The following is a 23,906-nucleotide window of genomic DNA, read 5'->3' as shown; positions in this document are numbered from 1 at the left end:
TCAACCTTTACATCCACACCTCCACATTCACCATTCCCCTCTCATTTCCCTTCACGTTTTTTTGGCCCACTTTCTCTTTTTATTTCTCGTTTTGTTTTCTCCCTGTACTTATATTATCATCATTATTATTTTTCCCCATATTCAAAAATCATTTGCATTTTTTTTCTTTACTTTCATTTGAGTTATAAGTGCTGAGGGTTTTGTGTTTCATTGTGATTATTGTTATATTGTTTGTTTTGGACTTCTGGTTGGAGCGGCGCCATGTAAAGACGCAAACTGTTGAGGTCCTCACGTAAAACCTGAAAGTTCGTTTAATATTGCTCTTATCCTAAATTAAACCTAACCTATACTGGAAAATAAGCGTTTATCCACGTGACGGAATTTGTAGCTGGCCTCTTGAAAGACACCGTGAACCTCGAGAAGACTCCACTTTTTGACCAGGCACACAGCACTCTCAGCAGCAAACCAGTGGACGACAAGGAACCGCCACTAGTCTTCGTGATTAAATGACACTACTTTTCCGAAATATGATATTTTGAAAAAGCCATAAAATTGAAGAAAATAACGACAGTACACTGAGCTGTCAAAGACAATACAACTGTTAATGTCACTCGCGGTTATGTTTTAAATGACCACCATAGCATGTTTGTTGTTATTCCTAGTTCTCAAGTATATTTAGTCAATAATGAGGTAGCTTTGTAGTGAAACATCAAGAGGTGTTCAAATTGTTTTGTTTTATATGTGAGGTCCCACAAATGTCAGCTGGTTAAGAGTGGGAGTAGCTGGAAGTGTGTGCAAGTTTACATGCAAGGTTTCAATATTGTGTTGTTTTGTGTTTATAAGTGTATGTGGACCTTTGGAACTTTTAATAAAAACTGATCAGCGGAACGCAAGTGTCTTGGAGGAGTGTAATTAACAATCAGTTGGGACCATGTAGGGCTTTATACACAAAGAAAAGGATTTTAAATTGGATTCTTTGTATCACCGGTAGCCAATGTAGAGCCTCAGAATAGGAGTGATGTGTGCATATTTTGGGCTTTTTGTTAAGAATCTAGCTGCTGCATTTTGCACTAACTATAGCCAAGCAATCTGAGACTTAGGCAGGCCAAAATAGAGCGAGTTGCAATAGTCCAACCGGGAGGTTATAAGTGCGTGTATGGCAATTTCTAGAGAGTGTGAAGGATTTCATTTTTGCAAGAAGGTGGAGTTGGTAGACACTATTTCCCACCACTTTTGAGATATGTTTATCAAATTTTAAGTTTTGGTCTAATGTTATGCCCAGGTTACGTACCTGGGGTGATTTGAACTCCTCCAAGTTACCCAGCCTGGGGCGTTTACAGTCAGACAAATCATTGGGCCCAAATAAAATAACTTCTGTTTTCTCCACATTTAGAAATAAAAAGTTCTCAGAAAGCCATGCTTTTACCTCCTCCACGCATAGTAAAAGGGAGTTCACAACAGAGGACTCATTTTCCTTTTTCAGTGACATAGATTTGTGTATCGTCTGCATAAAAAAAAAAAATGCAGGTCATGTTTTCTGAAAATAGAACCTAGAGGGAGCATATAAAGAGAGAACAGTGAAGGTGCTAGAATTGAGCCTTGAGGAAGACCACAAGTTAACGGTGCCGTGGAGGAGGAAAAGTTACCAATTTTGACAAAAAATTTCCTGTTGGAGATGTACGATTTAAACCATTTCAGCACTGTACCCTTCAGCCCAACCCAGGATTCTAGCTGAGATAATAACACAGAGTGGTCAATAGTATCTAAGGCTGTGGATAAATCTAGCAAAATTAAGGCCACATGATTAATAGTATCAGTGAGTAGATAGATGTCATTCAAAACTCTTAATAGAGCGGATTCAGTGCTATGGGCCGGCCTAAAGCCAGATTGAAAAGGCTCAGCGATATCATTCTGGGATAGAAATCTTTGTAATTGATTAAAGTACAATTTTTTTCTAAAACAGAAAACAGAGCAGATCTGAAAAGTTGAAGAGACATGGTAAGTCTGTCCTTTTTTCCATTTATGTTCAGCCTGTCTATATTTTTGTTTTAAAGTGCGTGTCTCTAACGTTTTCCAAGGTTCAGATTTTATTTTTTGTCTGCATAATTTCAGGGGTGCAGATTTGATAGCCGCTATTTGGCAGACCGAGTGCAGCAGATCAAGATGTTGTTCAGCATCCAGTTCTGATGAAGGGTCATTTAGGCACGATTTGACGTAGAAATCGGTAAAGCACTGGTTAAAATCCGAGCTAAAATTGGATGTGTAGATTGTTGACAGCATGGTAGGCGTATTAGGGCAATATGCAATCTTCGTGAGGGATGGCGTAAATAGAATAGGTATGTGATCGGAAATCAAAAATTGGGAGAGTACAATGTCAGAAAGCTCAATGCTAAAAGATAAAAGGAGATCCAGTGTGTGTCCAGGCGTGTGCCGTGTGATCCAACAGGTTGATGAAATCTTGAGCAAAAGAGTTTGATTGACAGCAAATGTGAATATTAAGATCGCCTACTAGTATGAAACGGTTGTCAGAAATTGTCATGTTGCCGATCAGTTCAATGAAGTGCTTGATGAAATCTTTTGTGGAGTGAGGTGGGCGATAGATCATGTCTATGCATAGAGGGCTGTTCCAGTCTAAATTAAGTAGTTGGACTTCAAAGCTATTAAAGCTTAAATCTGGAAGTAGCCATCTTGCCATGTCAAATTTTTATTTTAAAGTTAAAATCTACTATTGTATATTTACAGGAGTCACATCTGTTGAAAAAAGACTATTCTAAGCTTAATAGATGAGGCTATACACAAATATATTATTCTAACTTCAATAACAAATGTAGGGGAATTGCTGTACTCATACATAAGAATGTACAGTTTGTTATGGAGTCAAAAGTGTTGGATAAAAATGGCAGATACATATTAATCCAAGGTTAACTTTTTAACACGTCTGTGGTCCTGGCCAATGTGTATGCCCCTAATTGGGACAATGTACAATTTTTCAGAGATTTATTTTCAATTTTGCCTAGTCTCGACAAACACAATTTTATTGTAGGAGGCGATATAAATTGTGTTTTGCACCCAATTTTGGACCGCTCTAGCTCTTCGAGTAATACATTAAGTCAGCCAGCACAATGCATCAACTCCTTCCTTCAGACATATGGTGTAAATGACCCCTGGAGATTTAAAGATCCATCTTCCAAGCAATTTTCCTTCTATTCACCTGTGCATCAAACCTATTCCAAGACTGACCATTTTCTCCTGGACAAGCAGTTACTTCCCTTAATGTCAGAAGTAGAGTAAGGTAGTATTGATAATTCAGACCATTGTTCAGTCTCACTAAAGCTATGCTTTCCAGGCAATGTAATCCTCAAACGTACATGGCGGTTTAACTCAAGACTCTTGGCAGACGACGATTTCGTAAAATTTATTGATGCTCAAATTGATTTCTTCCTTGAGACAAACGAATCCCCAGAGATAGGTTATAGCATCCTATGGGATACTCAGAAACATATATAAGTGGACAGATTATTTCATATTAAGCTAGTGCAAATAAAAGAATGTCAAAACGGCTTACAGAGATTATGAATAAAATTAATACAATTGATGAGCTACACTCTACCTAAGAGTTCCATTAGAAAAGACTTCTGCACGAGCAATATGACTCCTTGACAGATGAAAATGCAGAGGATCTCCACATAAGATCACGCCAGATTCACTGTGAACTTGGTGAACGAGCTGGCAGGGTATTGTGTTACTTGAAAAACTCCTCAGCAGCTGGTTTTATAGCAGCAGTTAGTAAGGATGATGCCGTATTATTACTGATTAACAGGAAATTAATGATCAATTTAAAAACTTCAATAAAACTCTACAGCTCTGAGGTAAACGAAATAATTATTTCGAATTACCATCCCTCTTTGATTCAGATCAGTTGGCATTAGAAGGAAATATAACACCTTCTGAAATTGAAAATGCTATCAAAAAACTGAAAACTGGAAAAGCACCAGGCCCTGATGGCTTCCCGTCTGAGTTTTATTAGAAGTTAACTGCCAAGCTAACACCCCTGTTGTGCAAGGTATTTGCTGAAGGTCTTGTCTCGGAATCACTCACCCCCTCCATGACATCGGCTGTTATAACACTACTTTTTAAATAGGATAAGGATCCACTTAAATGTGAATCTTATCATCCGGTCAGCTTATGGCCTGTTTCCACTGAGTGGTACGGTTGGCCGTTTCCTCTGTCAATAACCATACCGAACCAAACTGTACCGTACCACTTTTTCGGCACCCTTTCGAAAGGGTACCAAAAACAAGAAAGGGTACCAAAAGGTGGAGCTACACGCGCAGCTGAACGCTGATTGGTTACAGAGATACGTCACGAGCTCGTGGAGCTAGACAGAATGTAAAAAAAGGATCAGCCATGTTCTAATAAACAGCTGAGAAATTACATGGATATACTATATGCATATAATAACGAGCCATGGATGACCCGAGCTCAAACAAACCTTGTCGTTGTCTTGACAAAGCCGAACGAGACATGACGCCGTGGTCAACCCTTCCTTTATCTATTGACTAGGATGATTAATTCCAATAAAATGACAATACTACCAAGATTTCTGTTTCTATTTCAGACCGTGCCTGATTTTATGCCCAAGTCATTTTTGAAGGAGTTGAATATTTGTATTTCTACATTTCTCTGGGATAAGAAAATTCCTCACATATGAAAGGAATTCTTGAAAATAAAAAAAGGAAGAGGGTGGATTGGCAATGCAAAATTTCTTATGCTATTATATTCTGGTTATCCAACATCTGTCATGATGAGGCCACTTTGGTTACTGATGGAACAGCACACGTCTAATTGAGTGTCTTTATGCTCACTGCTTTGTGCCCCGATTCTAGGGAGTAAACAATATTTTACGAATAACCCAGTTATATTAATGAATCACTCAGAATATGGTCACAATTCAGACTTCATTTTAATAATAAACAAGTATTGCCTTCTGCTCCCATTTTGTTAAATCCGTTATTCCCTCCCTCTCTAATGGATTCAGCATTCCAATGATGGTCTAGGAAGGGTGTTAACTGTGTTAAAGACCAGAAATAATAAACGGCTACTTGCTCTACAAACAAGAAAAACAAGAAAGTTAGAAATATGGCCTTGCAACAGGCGACACGGTGGCGCATTAGATAATGCTGTTGCCTCACAGCAAGAAGATTGCTGGTTCGAGCCTTGGATGGGTCAGTTGGCGATCGCGTGGGTTTCCTCCGGGTGCACCAGTTTTCCCCACAGTCTAAAGCAAATGAATTGGGTAAAGCTAAATTATCTGTAGTGTATGAATGTGAATAAGTGTGTATGGATGCTTCCCAGAGATGGGATAATATGTTGGATAAGTTGGCAGTTCATTCCGCTGTGGCGACCCCAGAATATTAAGGGGGCTAAGCCGAAAAGCAAATTAGTGAATGTATGACCTTGCAACATCAAGCAGCATTAGGCATGGGCCAGTATAAGTTTCAGCTGGTATGATAACCTTGAATAAAAATATCACGCTTTCACTGTACTGTGATTACTGCTCTAAAAAAAAAAAAAAAAAAAAAAAAAATATATATATATATATATATATATATATATATATATATATATATATATATATATATATAAATGTCTGGGTGAAAAACAAAAAACTTTTTCCCCTTTGAACTTTAGGACCATTATGACTGAAATTTTGGACTCATAAAGGGCTAAAGACAAAGGAATTTTTCAATTGGCCTAGATGGAAAAGATTTTTAATTGACCGATCAAAAATATATTATAATTTAATTAATTTAATTATACAATAATAAAAAAATATAGAGATACTTCTTAGCAAAAGATTTTAAATTGTGTGTAATAACAAGCAAGCTTTACTTTACCCACTAAATCTATGCACAACAATCTGTCCAGGTCGATGTCCTCAGCAGTAAATACATGGAGCACGTTTAAACATGTTATTGTAAGGAAATTTGGAATTTAACACATTTTAAGACCCAGTAATTAGCCCTGGTAATTAGTTATTATAATAATGATGTAATTCTAGATACTATCTGTGAGAACTAGTAACAACTACTAGAAACAAGTTTAAACCCATAAAGAAGTTGGAATTGTGATTATTGTGACATATGCAAATGGAAAGTACTAAGCCAACACTATCACTGTAATAGCAGACATTCTTTATGAGAATACTGTAGGTCAAACATCCTCAGCTCAGTTAAACTTTTTAAATTTATTGTTTTTATTTATTTTATATAGCGCTAGTGCTCAAGGATGCTTTATAAACAGTAGAGGAACAAGAAAAGCAATAACCTTAAGAAGGTAGAGAAAATGGGAGACTAATAATACATAAAATAATGACAAAAAAACATGAGAACAAGTGATGAAACAAACTCATTCCTGTCTTTCAATTAGTGTTTATGTGCATTTAGGAGAACTAGGCAGCACAATCAGGGCTGGATAAATTTAATTTAGTATTCTTATTATTAAAATATATCTGAATGAGGATCAAATGACTGAGTTGGTCTTTGAGAATGAAAATCAACCTGTTTGTTTCTGCAGATCTTCCTGTTTGACTGTGAATGTTTCTTCAATCTTCACATCTTCACTCTCCTCTTTAATAAACACCATCTTTATAACAGTTTGGAGATCAGTCGCTTCAGCAGGAATTTTTCTCTGTGACACTTTATCCTGTTTAAAATGAACAAAACAATAAAAATGTCCTGTTTAAAATAAATAAAACAATGAACAGAAACAAAATAACTTCCCTTCAACTCTTGCTTCAACAGTTTCTTTATATGAGAGTCACTACCAAAAAGAAATGAGATAAAAGAGTAAGTCCGAGCAAGAAACAATAGCCACAAATGAGCTGATTAAAACTAGTTCTCAATTTCATAGAGATAGGTTGGTTTTATATTCGCACATTCTGACTTTCCCCTTAATAATATAATTTCATAAAAAGTAATTTTTGCAAACTCTAAATAGCGAAATCATATAAGCAGCCAATGACTATTAAAGTACAACATTGTTCACAGTCATATAAACAGTGTTAATGTTGTTTAGAAGTCACACTTGTATGCTAATAAATCTGATCGAATATTTAAAGTAACATGGTAAACAATATAGACTTCTTAATGAACGAATGTGCGAATATAAAACCAACTTTACCTCTATCTCCATTTCCATATGTTGATATATACTTAGAATGGAATTATGCTATTTAATAAATTAAACCTTCATTAAAACACTTATTGCACACTTTACTGTTACTTCACTTAAACTTTCTTCAGGTATGTTCTTAATTGTTTTGTTTGTTTTATTTATATTATTGTCTGCTTATAGCACTTTTTTGCCCAAGACAAATTTCCTCTCGGGAACAAAAGGTTTATCTTATCTTTATTTAAACAATAGACCTCATTACTGTGAGTTAAATAGTAATGCGTAGAATAAAGGGTTAAAATAATATTGTCAACAGCAGGTACATAATTTAGCACTGAATGAAAAAAAACTGAAACTTTAATCAATTGGTTTATATAAGTGTAAACGCTTTAAAACAAACCTTTCTCCAGTTGAATCACGGCACGAGAGCGGCGCAGGCTTATGGCGTCACAAGCCACGCTCAAATAAAAGTCTTTTTTTTTAACCTTTTTTTTGCCACTTACTTCTTCTTCTTCTTCTTCTTATAATTTTACGGCGGTTGGCATCCAGCGTTTTGGTGCATTACCGCCACCTTCAGCTCCGGAGTGTGGACCAGAGGTTAGGTTTACAGACTAATCATTCCCCCCACTTCCCTCTTTCCCACCCCTTCTCATACACACACATACATACTTACATACACACCTCTCCCCTACTCCCATGTTATAATAATATCCATAATACTCTCATACTACTATTTACACTAATACCATAATAATAATAACCACCACATTGCTCTTACCCCTACTTTTACTTCCACTACTTGGTTATATTTAACTTTATTCCCTTTACCTTATAACTTAAATTATTATATCCTATCATAAACACCTGTTTCTCTCAGATACTTTATAAGTATTCTAGTCTGAATCCTGTCTTTTGTATTTAGTAAACCTTTTAATGTTATTTCCTGAATCCCTATTTCCCTTAGATCTTTTCTCATTTCCTCCCTCTGCTTTTCATATCTTTTGCATTTTAGTATCACATGTTCAACTGACTCTTCTTCACTACATCCCTCACATAATCAAGTTTCATGTTTTTGTATCAATTTAAGTGTTTTATTTAATAAACAATGACCCAATCTTAATCTTGTTATCACTATTTCGTCTCGCCTATTACCTCTACTGACTCTTTTGTGTTTAACAGCCTTTTGAACTGCATACAAATGCCTTCCTTTCTTTTCTCTGTCCCACTTCTCTTGCCACTTTTTATTTATTCTTACCCATATTAGACTTTTCACTTCTGCTTTACTAACCCTTATTTGCATTTCTACAGTTTCTTTTGTTTTTGCCACTTACTCTTAGTCATGACTTATTATATATAGGTTTTCTCTGCGTTTGGACACTTTACCCAGTAAAAAATTAACAAAGCAATACAAATGACCTGTTTAAAATGAATAAAACAGTGAATGAACAGAAACAAAATAACTTCTCTTTATATGAGAGTAATTAACAAAAATAAATTCGGTAAGTCAGAGCAAGAAACAATAGCCACAAATGAGCTAATTAAAACTAGTACTCCATTTCTTATACATACTTAGAATAAAGTGAAATCATCCTATTTAATAAATTAAACCTTTGTCTTAAAATATTTACATTAAAGGTTTGTCATGACTGCAACAGTAAATGGAAAAAAAAGCTAACCAAGAAATACTTTTATTTTGACGCGGCGTGTGACGTCACCAGACGGCGCCGCTTCAGCGCTGTGATTCAACTGGAGAAAGGTTTGTTTTAAAACGTTTACAGATATAAGCCTATTTAAAGTTAAAGTTCTAAAGTTTTAGTTTTTTTATACGATGTTAAATTATGTTCCTGCTGTTGGACATATTATTTTAACCCTTTATACAACGTAGTACTATTTTATTCTCAGTATTTACAGGCAATTGTTTGAATAAAGTAGGTTAACAGAAAAGTGTGTAATAAGTATTAATGAAACCTTTTACCTGATTTATTTTTGTTTATTACTTTCATATAAAGAAACTGTTGAAGCAAGTGTTGAAGAAAAATTATTTTGTTTCTGTTTATTGTTTTATTTATTTTAAACAGGACATTTTTATTGTTTTGTTCATTTTAAACAGGATAAAGTGTCTAAACACAGAAAAAAACTCCTGCTGAAGCGACTGATCTCCACACTGTTATAAAGATGGCGTTTATTAAAGAGGAGAGTGAAGATGTGAAGATTGAAGACACATTCACAGTCAAACAGGAAGATCTGCAGGAACAAACAGGTTGGTTTTCACTCTCAAACACCAACTCAGTCATTTGATCCTCATTCAGATATATTTTAATTATAAGAATACTAAATATAATCCATCTTGCAGCCCCGAGTGTGCTGCCTAGTTCTCCTGAAGCATATAAGCACTCATTGAAAGACAGGAATGAGTTTCTTTCTTGTTGCTTGTCCCCAGGTCTTTTGTCATTATTTTATGTATTATTAGTCTCCTACCTTCTTAATTAGTTAGTTATTGCTTTTCTTGTACCCCCACTGTTTGTAAAGAGTTCTTGAGCACTGGTGCTATATAAAATATATAAAAACATTAAATTAAAAAGTATTCTCATAGAAGATATCTGCTATTACAGTGATAGTGTTGGCTTAGTACTTTTCATTGTTTCTAGTTCTCACAGATAGTATCCGAGTTAGAATTACAATATCAGTATAATAACTAATTACCAGGGTTACTTTGTATAAACAAGGATTTCCGCGAGTAAAAAAAAAAATTGTAAATTCCAAAATCAAAATTGTAGGCTTTAAAAAGTCCTAAATTTACTGAAATACTGTGTTGTATGTCTTGAATCTTTTTTAAACAAATCTTCATTTTCCTTTGTTCATGTTTTGCTTCGTAATCTGGCCAAAACCCATACAATTACCAACAATTTATCTCAATAAAACTTTCAACTTTTGTTCAAAAAGGTAATTTTAACTCTATTTATCATAATGGTTTTGTTATTTTTCTTAAAATAACATTTGTTTAAACGTGCTCCATGTATTTACTGCTGAGAACATCGACCTGGACAGATTGTTGTGCATAAATTTAGTTTATTATAGTTTTTAAAACGTTGAAAATATTTGTTCTTTTTTATTTTATTTTAAAGACAAAGGTGTGTGAATACAAGTAATTTAGTTTATTATATTTTTTAAAACATTTAAAATATGTTCATTTTTTATTTATTTTTTCAAAGTTTATGTTGGAAAAAAATTGTGTGGATACAAGTAAAGCTTGCTTGTTTTTACACAATATTTAAAATATTTTGCTAAGAAATATCTAAAATATTGTAATTTTTTATTATTCATTTATTATTTTATTATTAAATGTATTAAATATAATATTTTTTTGATAAGGCAAATAAAAATCTTTTTCATCTGGGCCATTTGAAAAACTCCTTAGCCTTTAGCCCTTCATGAGTTTAAATTTTCATTCATAATAGTCTTAAAAATGTCTTTAATAGTCTTAAATTTAACTTGGTGACACCTGTAGAAACCCTGGTTTAAAGTATGTCAGAAAATGTTGTTTCTCCTAATTTAAAGTTTGCTGATTGAAATGGACACTAAAGTAATTACTTATTATAAAACATTGTACAGTATTCTAAACTATATGATGTTGTTGTGGGACGACGTGAGACAAAAACAAATTATAGTGGAACAATAACGTTTAGCATTGCACTGACTACAACTGGCCAACAAACTAGTCTAAAAATGACTTTTGCTGTTAGAAATGGATTACAGCATGCTGATGATATGCAAACATTTGAGTGTAAGGTTTTTATGTTTTACGTTTTTCAGGACAACAGTATCTCCAGCAGAAAATATATCCATAGATGCCGTTTTAAATCGTAAAGAAATCTGTGCTTTTGTAACTTATGAAGAAAGCAGAAGTCAATGATTAATCAGAATAATCTTGCCTGACATGTTTACTGCTTCAAAATACTTTAAAAGTTTCTCAAATAAAAATTTTTAGTTCAAAGGGAATTTTTGGGTTTTTTTTTTTTTTTTTTTTTTTCCCAGACATTTAAAAAATGTGGCACGCAGAGGGGATAAGGCTTTTTGTTGGTCGCAAGACCAATACAATAACTGGCACACTAAAGCCAAATTAACACAAACTATTGCAATTAGAGCTCTACTAAGCCACCCAGTACATTTGCTGGGACATAAAATACAGGTTCATACCTCTAGCAAAGACAATGAGACGTGGATATAGAAAAATAGGGTTTCTTTTATTACAATTCAATTATCTTTGGACCACAAATATTAAAAGACAGGCACATGCACTCTTTTTAAAAAGGCACTAGTGGAGGCAATTACAAAAAAAAAAAAAATCCTCATCCAACCAGAGGAGCTGGGGCTCACCACAGTCGGGCAGGCTAGGCACTGGGCCCAAAAATGACCCACAGATTCACACGTGCACACTTTGATTTAAAACACCACACAGTGAACTTCAATGCACACAAGTGGGCAAAAGACTAATTAATAGAAAAAGACTCACGCCACACAGTGGCCCGACTGCCTGTACTAGACACCCCCAGCTCCTAGTGAAAGAAAAAAAACCACAATTAGAAAAAATAGAAAAAAAATTAATAAAATACAACAAGCACATATATTAAATGAGCTCACAGAAGCATCAAAATGAGAGACTACCTGAGAGTGGCTACCGGCCACTCAGGGGGGCACGGAGGTGACAGGCCCCAGCTAATCATACAGTGTAAAGCACAAGGTCGCAATGTTAAAACAGGACAAAGCACCACAAATGCAGCAATTGAAGCAAAGCAGTCCTCGAGACCACACACTTATTTTATGTTTCCTATTTTTGTAAATATGCAAAAGAAACAAAGATCAAAGAAAACAAATATGCAAAACGCAAAACACTGATACAAAAGCAGCAAAAAAAATAAAGAAACAACTCAAAAAAAAACAAATATAACAAAACAAAACTAGAAACAACAGAACTAGAAACATAACTACTGAAAACAAAACACAAAACAAAACTAGAAACAAAACAGCAGCATCCAGCATGTCAAGAGCAGGAGACGCTCAAGTCGCAGTGCAACGTATGATAAAACAGAGCACAATCAACCGACATACCTTCCAAATACAGTTGATTACAGGGGTTTCACATACCTCTACACGAGATGCCAGTCATCCCTCCGGCAGAGCAAGGCATCCATACTAAAAACTAGCTAAAATATATAAAAATCAGTTTCTATTTCTAGTTGTTCGATATGCACAAAATGTATGAGCAGTATCGCTCTACTTACCGACCGGGAAGACAGCAGTCACGGGAGCACGCAGAAATGTCAACAAACATTACGAGGGAAAGTTCAGCAACATGAAACTCCATTTCATAAAGCTTACGATGCCCCACAGCAGCCACTCTACAGTGCAACAGCAGCCGAACAGACACCAGCCTCCCAGAGCAAAAAACTAAATTAAAACCAAAACACACTTTAAAACGAAAGCGAAAAGGGCTTAAACAGCCGCTACATACCAGACGCATGGCAGCTACACACACACCACATCGAGTCAGCTGGACGATGGCGTGATATTTTTATTCAAGGTTATCATACCGTCAGAATCTTATACTGGCCCATGCTTAATGCTGCTTGATGTTGCAAAGTCATATTTTCTCATTTTATTATTTTTCTTTGTATGTATGGTCATGAACACACTTGTTTGTAGAGCAAATAGCCGTTTCAAGAATTCACACTTAGCTGATAATCTATCAAAGCTTGTTTGGCATGCTGTCCCGGGAGATAGCCCCGAGCTTAATGGATCCTCGAGCCTGGGGCTTCCCCCTGTTCGCAGAGCTAGAGGGGAGCCTGAGCTCGGTGGATCTCAGAACTCCCCGACTGCGATAGCTAAGGGAACACCTGAGAAGGGGGCTAAAGCGTCCTGATTCTTAAGCATGATGTATATCTTTAGACGGTGGGAGGAAACTGGAGAGCTCGGGGAAAACCCACGCGGGCACGTGGAGAACATACAAACTCCTTACAGAAACGCCAACCGGCTAAGCGAAACTAGGCAGGTGGTGTTCTTGCTGTGAGGCTCTCATTGCTAATCACTGGGCCACCGTGCCGCCCGATAAAGGTCAAGGAGGAGAATTGGGGAGGAAGGGGGATTTCTTTCAAACGAAGATAAGGTGGACTGAAAACTTCTTTATAGTAGCTTAGGGCTCATATGATTGGAAGATAATGATTAGCTAATACAAGACCGGCCGTGATAAATCATAAGCACGTGATCCTCTCGAAATTAGTTTATAAACAAACTTCACTTATTATTCCTGGTTATTTCTCCAATAGGAAACTGAAGTTTTAAAACAATAGCATATGAGATCAGGGGCCTGTTTCAGTAAGGAGGTTCAACCAACTCGGAGTTTAAACTTGAACTCAGAGTTGATTTACAGAGAGACTAAAAACTCAAGTTTTCTTTTTCAAAATAGTTAATCTGAGTTGGGTCAATCTTTGCCTAGACCAACTCAGAGTTAAGCGTGCATACCATGAATATAAAAAAGGCATTATCAATGGAGCGCAGATATTACAAGTGACCATATCAACATCTGAAAAAAGAGATCAGCATTTCTTTCTCCAGCTGAACATGATGTGCTCATGCAAAATTATAGCAAATATGACCATATATTTAAAAAGCAACAACACTGCATCAGGAAACAAAAACAGTTAGCGTGGGAAAACATAGCTGCTAAAGTTAATGCGTAATTATACATTTAAAGTATTTAAATATTTAAGTATAATAAAATAAGTAATGTAATGTGTGATCATTAAATTTTTTACCCATGTTCCCACTTTTAAACACGTCGATCAGTTTTAATAGATTTAAAAGCGCACTTGTCTGCCTCTATTATTGATCAAGTGGTAGAGGTTGATATGACATTTAGAATATAAGCAGAACTAAAAAAATGTTTTAGAACGAATAATAATCCTATTAATCCAGTAACAGTACATGTCAAAGGACAGTGAATTTAAGCAAAACATTTATTTTAAAAGGACAAGCCATTCTCGTACGTGACTTACATTTGTTCTTTGTGTGACTAATGTAGGCAATAGCTGTGTTTCCATCCAAAAATATTAATTAAATTTATGTGCAAAACTGGAATATCACATAAAATATATGCAAATAAATCAGCGTTTCCATGCTACGAATCAAAGATAACAAAATCATCACTTCCTAATTAACTGGCACCAAATATCAACAGTAAAAACGGAATTTACTGCAGTAGAAGAAGCTGCGTCAATCTTTCCTTTATTTAATAAATGTACTCGCGCCTTGAAGACAATGCTGACACACAATGAACACGTGGGGGTGTTTGAAGCCATGAGACGCTGAGAACAGACGCTCTTGACACTCTGGAGGTCATTAATAATATACATTAATACTGAAAAGGTTAAGGTGTTTTAGAATGACCAAAATACTACCTCTCTTTCAGAAACAGGCTTGACTTACCCTGATTTCTCCAGTTTGACAAACCTGCCATTTTGAAACGGAAAACCCAGAGGTTTTTCTTATTTCAGGGTTAAAATACTCTGAGTTTTCAATTAACCTCCTTTCTGAAATGGGGCCCTGATCACTGCTATGACATGATTGAAAATTGTCTCTTTGTACTCTGTTTATCCAGAGAGCTGATGCTGAGTAGTTTTAGGGCTTTTCACACTTCAAATTGTTAACCTTGGGTCATTCTAACAATGGATAAACAGAATCCTGGGTTATCTGTAATCATGTTCCACACTGCTCATGCTATACCTGGGGTTAAAATATAAACCGGGGAGTTCATTAACAGAAGTTTCACATTTGCAAACCCCGGGTTAACATTATTATTTGTATATTTACGTTGCCACTCTCCCTAATTGGACAAACAGCAGGAAACCTTTTTAGATAGCATTTCTACATTTTGTCAGGTATATAAAATGTCATCATGTAGGTCTTCAGCTAAGCCTCAGAACATGCACAAAGGCAATAAAACAAAGACAAAAATACAAATGAATGAAAACAAGTAACAAAGTATGTCATCTCGCCATCTCCTCATCACTCCAGGTAAAGCAAACGTTGCATTAAGCATTTGCGTAAATTCATTCATTCATTTTCTTTCGGCTCAGTCCCTTTATTTATCAGGGGTCGCCGCAGCGGAATGAACCACCAACTTATCCAGCATATGCTTTAAACAGCGCATGCCCTTCCAGCTGCAACCCAGTACTGAGAACATTTGAATAAGTTATGTACAATAATGCTAACTTAAAAATATTAGCGTCAATTATGCGCACTTGCTGTCAACATGCAGGATTTGTCTCAATCGTGTCTTTCAAGCAAGTTCAAAATGTTTAAATGGAGTGGAAGTTACGCATGAATGAACACGGTTAATCTAGAGCGAGTACATTTGATCGTTTGCATTTAAAGCCACAGGCACAAAAAGAGCTATAGAGAAATATTCTGCAAGGTATTTGATCTTATTTTGAGCCAAAACCTTTAACATCTTGTAAAAAGGTTCATAATAAGAACCCTTTAAACGGGATTGTTGATGCAAAAATGAAAATAGCCTCACCATTTACTCTCCCTCGTGTGGGTTTTAAACCTTCATGAGTTTCTTGATCCTTTTGAACTCAAAAGAAGATGAAAACGCAGAGATTGACTTACTTTGTGTTCCAGAAAAAAGGAAAAGTTCAAAACTGCATAACACAGAGTAAATGGTAAGGTCATTTTTATTTGTGGGTGAAACATCCATTTCATGCTTGTTCCTTTGGGCCTTCATACTAAAGTTCACTTTTTTTTTTAGACTTGGTGGTGCTGAAAGAAGAGACTGATCAAATGGAGGAGAAACAGCAGTTAGAGAAACCTCAAGAGATAATGACTAATGAAAAACCCACACTGACTAAAAAGACTTCACGTGGAAGACCTCGGAAACCCAAAACTGGATGTCATTTCAGCTGTAAACAGTGTGGGAAAAATTTCAGTCAAAAGTCAAACCTTGATGTTCACATGAGAGTTCACACTAAAGAGAAACCTTACACCTGTGAACACTGTGGAAAGAGTTTTGGTTATATACAAGGCTTTAGAACCCACATGAGAGTTCACACTGGAGAGAGACCGTACACATGCCAACAGTGTGGAAAAAGCTTCTTTCATGCAGGAAGCCTTGTGGTGCACATGAGAATTCACACAGGGGAGAAGCCTTTCAGCTGTAAACAGTGTAGAAAGAGTTTCAGCCAAAAGCAGAACCTTGACGTTCACATGAAAGTTCACACTATGGAGAAACCTTACACCTGCGAACACTGTGGAAAGAGTTTTGGTTATATACAAGGCTTTAAAACCCACATGAGAATTCACACTGGAGAGAGACCGTACACATGCCAACAGTGTGGACAAACCTTCTATCATGCAGGAAACTTTGCAGTGCACAGAAGAATTCATACTGGAGAGAGGCCGTACACATGCCAACATTGTGGACAAACCTTCTATCATGCAGGAAACTTTGCAGCGCACATGAGAACTCACACTGGGGAAAAGCCTTACTCTTGCCCTCAGTGTGGAAAGAGATTTAAGCGAAATGGCACCCTTGAAGTCCACATGAGAACTCACACTGGAGAGAGAATTTTTACTTGCACACAGTGTGGGAAAAGTTTTTCTCAAAAACAAGACCTTGAGATCCACATGAGGATTCACACTGGAGAGAAACCTTACACATGCAGAGTGTGGTAAAAGTTTCATATGTAAAAACGCACTTGATTACCACATGAGAACTCACACCGGAGAGAAGCCGTTTGCATGTGTTCAGTGTGGAAAGAGCTTCACAACCAAAGCTAGCCTCAAGAACCACATGAATGGTCACACTGGAACCATAGTGTTCACATGTGATCAGTGTGGAAAGAGTCTCACACTCAAAGACTCCATTAAGCAACAATTGAAGACTCACTCAGGAGAGAATCATTTTAGATGCAGTGAGTGTGGAAAAGACTTTAAACATAAAAGACACTCTCAACACTCACATGAAGCTTCACAATGGAGAGCAGAGTCTACACAAAATGGGTATATTGAAAACGGCAGCTTTTTCATGTAGTTTGGCTGTTCATTGACGTGAAGTTTGTTTATAAATTACTTTCAAGAGGATCACATGCTTATGATTGTCCACAACAGGTCCTGCATTAGCTAAGACGATTCACCAATCAGATGATTCCTAACTCACTATAAATAACCAGAGTTTCTTACCTCGGTTATCTTTGTCTTGAGAAATTCCCCTGCCACCCTTACTCTCCCTCCTTCTAGATTGGGCCACACGGTGACCCCGTCGTTAGCAAAGTTGCCTCAAAGCAAGAATGTTACAGGTTAAAGTTTGCTGAACCGGTGGACATTTTGTGTGGAGTTTGCTCGTTCACTCTGTGCTCACATAGGTTTTCCCCAGGTTCCTCCCACAGTCCAACCTAAGTAAACTGAACATTCTACATTGGCACCATAGTCGAGCTCTTAGTAAGCCATATAGCTCTCTTTAGCCATCTCTATATCTGTCAGTAGAACAGAAACGAGTCGGGGGAGTTTATCAAGAATTACCTGAGCTCAAACTCCCCTCATGCCCTGCTTACGAAAGGGAGCCCAGGGCTCGTGGATCTTATGAGCTTAGGGCTCTCCCCCGGGACAGCTTTCCCTCCTTTAAATCTCTCAAATTATTATATGCAATCTCCTCAGTTATTGGACTTTTTAACTGACAAGGGGAAAACGTCAAAAACATATACACTATGACTTAAGCTCCTACTGTTGACTGTTGTGTTTAAGGATAGTGTAATGCAATATTAAAATTCATGATTTAATAATGAATATAGAGAATTCTAGATGTTTCAGAGAGCAGGTCGACAGACACACACACACATAGATTGCTGTGATAAAGCAGGCTAAACAACCAAACATGTAGCAATTAAACATGTTATATGTTAAATAAATTCTGAAAAATGTTTTTGATAGGCTAAAAATGATCATGTATTAGCTATCTACCACTAACAAGTAGTCTTATATGCAAATATGTGTTATTCAAAACATTTGTTTATAGATATTAAAAAATACTAATGTCCATATTGGCTCTGTTCAGGATCCCTTGTCTGTCCGACACAGTGCTCAAGCTAAAGTGAATAACCTCTAATATAGTTCTTTGTGTGTGATGACACACAATTACAGTGATGTTGCTTTGTGTTTTCTGAAAGAATGAATAATTTGTTCCAGACCATCCCATCCTCATGTGCAAAATAAGGCTTTTGAGATAAGAATAAAAATGCATAAAGATGCACTTTATACAAAAATAAATACATTTTTATGACTATTTTTTAAATGTATAAACATCTTTCTCAACTACAGTAATGTACTTTTTAGCATGATTTCAAAACTTTTGTGGTGTTACATCATTACTTTCAGACCTGACCTAAATGCAAATGAAACAGAGGAAGCGAGTTTAGGAAGAAATAGTCTTGTTATTCAAAAGTAAAATAATTTTGTTTAAACTGTTAAGTTTTAAGTAATAGAATTTTCATTTGTTTTACCTTAAAAGAGTATAAAGGGGAGGTATATTTAAAATATAAACTAAAGGGTTTTACAGGTAAACTGATATGTTGTCTGTATGTTGTGTTATACCCAGCCTGATCTCACGAGAAAATGCAAGTATTTTACATTTTGCCAGTTTAGTGGCTAATTCGTACGAAATTGTACGATTTTAAAAAGGAGGCGTGGCACCTAACCCCACCCCTAAACCCAACCGTCATTGGGGGATGAGCAAATCGTACTAAATTGTACGAATTAGATCGTACAAATTCATACAAATTAGCCACTAAATCAAAAAGTTACGAATTGCTGTGAGATTGGCCCATAAAAAAATGCAAAGCAAAAATGCAAATAATTTATACAGGCACAATATAAACAAACAAATAAAATTTAGTAATGTTTAACTTAATTTGTTTGTTTAAATTCAGCCCACACAATTTGTTTGCAACCAATTTTTGTAAATCCAATAAATAATTTTTTTTCAGTGTAGTAGCCTACTCACTCCATCTTGAATTCTCCACAAAAAACATTTGACACAATATATGGAGGTTGTGTTGTTAAAAGGGCACCTAATTTACCCCTTTTTTCAGATTTAATACAAGTCTTTTGCGTCTCTAGAATGTGTATATAAAGTTTCAGATCAAAATACACATTAGATTTTTCATTATACCTTTTACAAGATGCTGTTTTATACTGATTTCCAGCAGGGGGTGGTTTTGTCGTACTGCGCCTTTAAGACGAATCTTTCCCGCCCACTATTTCTACATGCCTCCTCCCTCAGTTGCGTCAGACAACAGACAGACTTAAGCCTGATTTATACTTCTGCGTCAGGTGACCGGCGTAACCCACGGCGCAGGCAACGCGCGTGGCTGTGCATTTATACTTCTGCGCGCTGTCTCTGCCGGTCTGCAATAACACTTCCGAAACGCTAGTTGGCAGTGAGGTGTAAATGTTCCTCTGTGTCAAGTTTCTTCGCTACTTTTTTGCATTTCCTGAACACTTCCGGGATGTACAAGTGGCTCAAACTCGCTCATTTTGAGGCAGGAACCGGCGGACGTGCAACAACTTTAACTATGAGGTAAACACAAAACAAAACTTTCCATCCGGAGCTCCTTCACTGGACTCCACACTTGTAAACAATCGCTCGCGCGGCGTCGCGCCATTCGCGCGCCTCTCGGTCCCGCCCAGACTCGTCAGCGCTACCAAGCCGACCAATCACAGAGCTTATGCTACGCGTCGTTGCGACGTGTAGTTACATTTTTTGAGAGGTGCACGTCAGTGACGGCGATGGCCACGTCGAAGGGCTATGCGTCAGCGCCGTAGCATACGCCGGTGTTTGACGCAGAAGTATAAATCAGGCTTTACAGGAAGAAGGTCTCACGTAGCGTTTGTGAGATACTACAGTAAGAACTAACCTTTACTAATCAGTATTGTGAAGTTGCATTGATGAGTCACACACAATATCGTTACAAAGTAACGCGTGCGCCTGCGCACGCACGCACACACACACACACACACACACACACACACACACACACACACAAGCAGGCAGACAGACAGAGCGCGCTTAGTTTAGTTAAGGCTAACCTCCACTGCTGCATCTGTTATGCTTATGTACAAAATAAACCTGATTTAACTTCCACAAACCGGGATTGAAGCGTCTTCTTTTATAATTGTTCTGACACGCGGCTGTGCTGATGAAGTAAAGCTGAAGTAAATCGCTGTAATTAATTACACACATACTCTGTTTTAAAACACTTTAAACATGTGAAACTTACTCTTAATCACATTTGATGATGATTGCTGATCCTAGCGAACAGAACAGACCTTTTATTCCCGGTTGCTTTGCGTATGTCTGTCTGGTTTTGTTGACATATACACGCGACTACCGGAACATGTTAATGCGCGCAGCTGTCAATCAATTCGGTAGGCGGGGGGATCGCACACCTACGTAATGGTGCGATCGATTTGAAAACAGCTCCAATTGGCCGACCCTTTTTTTGTAGTTAAATTTTTTAAAAAAAAGGACTGGGTGTGTTCATATCACCCCAGTATGCCGGTCTATACACTATAACAACACACAGATCTGTCCAAATAGCTTGAAAAGTAGATTTTTTACCATAGGTGCCCTTTAATGCATGAGTACTTAACTAAACATTACAATGTGGTGCAACAAACACATTAAAACCATTTCAATAAAACAATGTTGCAAAATTGTTCAAATGTTTCACTTATGGCCTGTGTGAAAGGTTGACAATAATGCAACACCCAACTGTATAGAAACACAAACTCAAAAGGACAATTCACCGAAAAAATGAAAATTGTCAATTTCCTCACTCTTAACTTGTTTATTTCTTCTGCTGAACACAAAAGAAGATTGTTTGAAGAAAGCTGAAAACCTGTAACCACTGACTTTCATAGTATTTGTTTTTTTTCTTTTATGGAAGTCAGTGGTTATAGGTTTCCAGCTTTCCTCAAACTATCTTCTTTTGTGTTCAACAAAAGAAATAAATCCACTGAGGCTTGTAAACACTTGAGGAGTGAATAATAGCAAGTAAATGTTCTTTTTTTAGTGAACTATCTCTATAGGAACACATTTTAATCGTTCCAACATTTATTTCAGGGTGGATGCAACTTGTACAATTAAATGTAAACAGTTGTTGGTAAAAATCAAGAAAACTTTAACTATTTAAGGGTAACATTCAGTGAACAATTAAAGTGATTGTTTTACTTTATGTACTTGTCAAATAATTGTACTATGTGAATATGTATAAAAAATTAACCATTAAAACATTTGAAAAGTTCCAAGCCTATTTGACAGTTGAAACAGCTGCAAACATTTGGTTGCACCAAAAAAAGTATCAAATCTTAATCTACAAAAAAACTCAATCATCAAAACTAACCAGCAATATTTAAGTGCAAAATTAAAGGGAATGTACTTTCTGTATACAGTGTGAGTTAACTGTATGAAGTGTAAGAAGAATGACTGAAAACAATAGCTTGCATAGGAGCTGCCCACAACTCAGTTCTGACTAAATCCACTAAACCAGGGGTGTCAAATCTAAACTTAGTAAGGGCCGCACTGAGTGTTGTGAATAGAGTCAGGGGCCATACATACACATTTAAAATCTATTTATTGAAGAAAATAATTTTATACCATCATCTTACACTTCATCAAAGGGTCATGACACCCCCCACTTTCGGTTAAAGTCTACTTCAGAATTTTTTCAAAAGATGCATGATTAATGGGCGTGGAGCTCCGCGAGCATAGGGCAGGAGTGGGCGTGGCCAGCAGGGGAGAAGGAGAGCGAACAACTGTTGTTGTCAGTTAGCTCACAAATTGAGACAAACCGTGAGGAGACGCATGAGTTTATAGTTTACAAAGTTAAAATGCAAAGAAATAAACAGTAATTTAATGCCCTGCTACATTTGTTATTTGTAATTTCATATACACATAACCACAATTTATATCATTATAAAGACAATCGTGTTCATATAAATACTATAAATCAGGATTCTCCCTCAATCCCCGGGTCTATTATAGATCTGAATGCAGACTCAGTGCAGCAGGTCTCCTGACCTGTCTATTTTAACCGTTAGCCCTGCTGGTAATCTGGAGGATTTAGGCAAACACAGCAGCACGGCGATGTGTCTGAATGTGAACGAACTCCTGATAAAAGTCAACGTCCGCCATTCTTCAATTTTTGCACTGCTCTCCCGATAAAAATGCTTGCAGCACACACACACACAGCTTTGCTATATGATCGGCCCTGACAGGATCGCGGGGAAAAAACATGCATCAAACCCCATGGATCATGGAAACAAACACATACGAGCCTTCTTGAACGGCTACTGCGTGCCGTTGGTCTGTCTCACTCACAGCTTGCTTGAAACTGGCAGGTCTGCCTTCGGAAAGCACATGCTCTCATGAATAATTGAGCAGCCGGCTCTTCTCATAGGATAAGAAAACTCCGATATGAATAATATTGAGAAACCGACGCGTCTTCATTGCACTTGCGGTACTGCGCTACGTCGCCGATTTTGATCCCTCCCCAAAAATCATTTTAAACCCGGAAGCTGAAATTAGCTGACAAAAGCTCAAAATTATCCAGTTTTCCCCACAATTAAAGCTGACAGGTGCTAACATTGTCTTAACTGATGCTCAACACACACACATCTGTTAATATAAAAAAAAAAAGTTCTCCAGGGTGTCCTGAACCTTTAAAAGCTGTTCATAGAGACACGCACGTGCTGGTGAAGAGTGGGTGTTTACAGCAGTTAATGGTGCCAAACAGCATTTCCTGTTGTTTACATCTTTGCTACAGCATACTGTAAACGCTAGACACCGTGCATGTCATGATCAATTTTAACAAATAAAAATACTTACAAGTTGTGGTCCCATTTCACAGGTTTTGCTTGTTGGAGCTGCTCCTCCTTTAAGAAGATTTTAACCGAATCCAGCACTGAACTGGGAGAGATTCTGGTAGCTGTGTTTTGTCAAATCATGCTTGCTATGTATCTTATAATTCTCTGGAACATAATTAATATTAAACTGTGAGCACTTCTCTCTCTGTGTCGTGTCCTTTTGAAGCCCAAATACAGAAAAAGCTCTGTGAAAATAGCAGCGTTTGGATGGCTTTTTAGCTCCCTCTGCTGTAACATTATAGTGCCTCTGGCCACGCCCCTTAGCTGCACAGTGTGTGTGTGTGCGCGGTAAAACACCTTTGTGATCTCGCTGGCCTGGATGTATTTTTTGTAGTACCCAAATTTCGTTCATTGTAGGCTTTGCTAAGCTTACTCTGTAAAAGTCAAGGTCTCCCTTTTCATTGAACTTTGAGCATTTTACATTCAGAGATGCTGTTTATGTTCACACAACTACATTACACATCAACTAAAGTTTAAAATATAGTGGACCACTCCTTTAAACACATTGCTCACCTCAATCCTTGTGTAAGCAGAGGAGTTTAATTTCCTTGATCCATCTCTCTTCACGACCGCTTTAAGGTGCGTCACTGTCACCTCTGAATTCAACTGAAACTCCTCCAAGGCCGTGTCCCGCCATAAAGAGACATCAAATGTGTTTTGACCACACTGGAGTACAAAGTCAAGTATAGGCACCTCAGAGTTTTGCACAATGGCCATTCTTGGTACCTGTAGCTGTGAATTAAAAGTTCAATTAACAT

At 36.9% G+C, this 23,906-nt stretch overlaps 1 protein-coding gene, 1 long non-coding RNA gene and 1 pseudogene across 2 annotated transcripts in view; 1 reads left to right on the top strand and 2 right to left on the bottom strand.

The window, feature by feature from the left end:
• LOC137491346 (uncharacterized) overlaps positions 1–23,906 on the bottom strand; it is a 45,544-nt gene that overhangs the window by 3,435 nt on the left and 18,203 nt on the right. The gene's annotated exons all lie outside the window — the stretch shown is intronic.
• On the top strand, positions 8,897–17,276 carry LOC101883505 (uncharacterized; annotated as a pseudogene).
• On the bottom strand, positions 16,637–23,288 carry LOC141381941 (uncharacterized). The gene is made up of 3 exons (XR_012402852.1): positions 20,613–23,288; positions 20,089–20,209; positions 16,637–19,532 (listed from the first exon to the last, which is right to left on the bottom strand). It is a non-coding gene; the product is annotated as an uncharacterized lncRNA (long non-coding RNA).

The sequence above is a fragment of the Danio rerio genome, chromosome 4 (genome assembly GCF_049306965.1).
Source record: "Danio rerio strain Tuebingen ecotype United States chromosome 4, GRCz12tu, whole genome shotgun sequence".
Taxonomy (NCBI): Eukaryota; Metazoa; Chordata; class Actinopteri; order Cypriniformes; family Danionidae; genus Danio; species Danio rerio.
Note: the sequence above shows the minus strand (reverse complement) of the source record. Positions and strands in the feature narration are given on the sequence as shown.